Raw genomic sequence first — 2,193 nt, 5'->3', positions numbered from 1 at the left:
TCAGATTCAGTGATATGTAGTGTGGTATGCAGATTCATGTATATCTCATTATAAACTCACACCAGTTCTGTGGAAGTTGGTATGATTATTCCTGTTATACAGTTGGAAAATTATATCTCAGTGAGTTATACAGTTGGCTAAAATGAACAAACTAAACAGTTGTAGATCAAACATTTAAAAGTAAGTCTCTAGAAAACCAAAGTTCTTGTAAATTCTATCCAATCATTCATTCACACATCTATCTATTTAGTTATTTTTTGGCTGATTAGCTATTTGGTCAGAATCTGAAATAAGTTAGGAAAAATGATTGCTAAACTCTCATTCTGTTGTAATATATGCATTGCATTGGAAAATTAATTTTTATGGGAATAGTACTTCTTATAAACAGTGACCTACAGGTGCTATGTTCTAGATTTATAGACACATTAGTTCGGCAAATATTAAAATAATAAAATCACCAGACTCTTGGGAGAAACTATGAAATTATATATGCTAATTTAATAGCTCAGTTTCTGAAGTGAATACTATTCTGTAACAGTCAGCTGTTGCAATAATATTGTTGCATGACCAGCCATTCCCAAACTCAGGAGATTTGAATACTAATTATTTAATTTTACACCCAGTGGTCTGTGAGTTGGTTGCTACTCATCTGATCTAAGCTTGACTAGCTCAGCTCCAAACTCTGAGTTGGGTTCAAGTCTGTTCCATGTATATCTAATTCCACTGGGACCAGTGCTACCTGGAATGTATACAAGAAAGGTGACTGAAAGTTCCTAATGCCTCTTAAAACATTGGATCATAAATTTTTCCTCATTCAGGAAAGTCTACTCATTGATTGAAATTAAGCAAAGTAGGGGTGCCTGGATAGCTCAATCAGTTGGGCGTCCGACTTCAGCTCAGGTCATGATCTCACAGTTTGTGAGTTTGAGCCCCGCATCAGGCTCTGTGCTGACAGCTCAGATCTGTGTCTCATTTTCTCCCTGCCCCTCCCCCACTTCTGTTCTGTCTCTCTCTGTCTCTCAAAAATAAATAAGTGTAAAAAAAATTTAGAAATTAAGCAAAGTGTTCACATGAAGGGGATACCTTACATGATGATGCTTGTGGTCCTCATGTGTTACCTCAGACTGTTTTCATTGCTTCTAGTGGAATAACTAGGTTAAATCTTTGTAAACCCTAAAGAGAGGGGTACTGTCACTACTGCTGAAAGAAAGTGATCATTCAATGAAAGTACTACTGCCTCTGGCTAACATACTTGCAATAACCAACATAATGTATTTGGGAATATGGCTTATAGAGATACTGGAGGACCAGGGAGGAAAGAATTTATAGTTGGATAAAATAGGGATTTTTAAAAATGAGAGTAGTCTCTGATAACTCTGGAAAAGGAACATGTTTTATATGTATATGCTGTTGGCTGTTGAAGTGCGACAATTGGAAATTTAAATTGGAAAAATAGAAGGCTTATGGTTAAATGGGTGGGATTGCAGAACTGCCTTGGTAGTGTATTGAGGAAGGGCTCAAAATGTTCAGTAAATTAGACTTGATAGAATTGACTTATTATATAAGACCAAAAAATGTACCATTTGATTCTACTCCCTAGGAAGGCCCAGAGAATTTGCCCATGTCTAAAATTATAAAATGTGTGAATAGAGTGGGGATACTCCATTGCATTGTTGAGTAGCTCAGTGGTGTATTTCTTCTGTAGGCCAGGGTTGAGGATAGGAAATGTTACGGAATGGGGCTCTCCATTGTCATTGTGGCTTGTAAGTTTACAGAATAGCAGAGACCAGATGATAGCATTTAATTCAGTGGCTAGGTGAACATAATTGTGTAATGTCTGTAAGATCAGAAAGGCCTTGACATTAGCTAATAGTTCCTATGGACAAGATAGATGAACAGTCATGAAGTATGTTGCTTGACTTATATAATGCAAAGTGATCAAGACAAGCAGAAGGTTGACGTCAGATAACAAAATAGAAAATCAGTCTCTTAGTTTGCGGAACTGAGTCAGTTCTTAGACATACAAAGTCCATTGATTAAAAGGGAAACTGTGACCATTGAAATAGAAGCCTGAAATGACATACAAATATATTCAGTAGTTCTTCACCCAATGCTTTGCCAAATGGACATAAATATATTTACAGAAAAACTAGAAATATAAAAGGAAAGAGAGATACTAATATCTTTTTAAGG

Source organism: Prionailurus bengalensis, chromosome C2 (genome assembly GCF_016509475.1).
Source record: "Prionailurus bengalensis isolate Pbe53 chromosome C2, Fcat_Pben_1.1_paternal_pri, whole genome shotgun sequence".
NCBI classification, from domain to species: domain Eukaryota; kingdom Metazoa; phylum Chordata; class Mammalia; order Carnivora; family Felidae; genus Prionailurus; species Prionailurus bengalensis.
Note: the sequence above shows the minus strand (reverse complement) of the source record.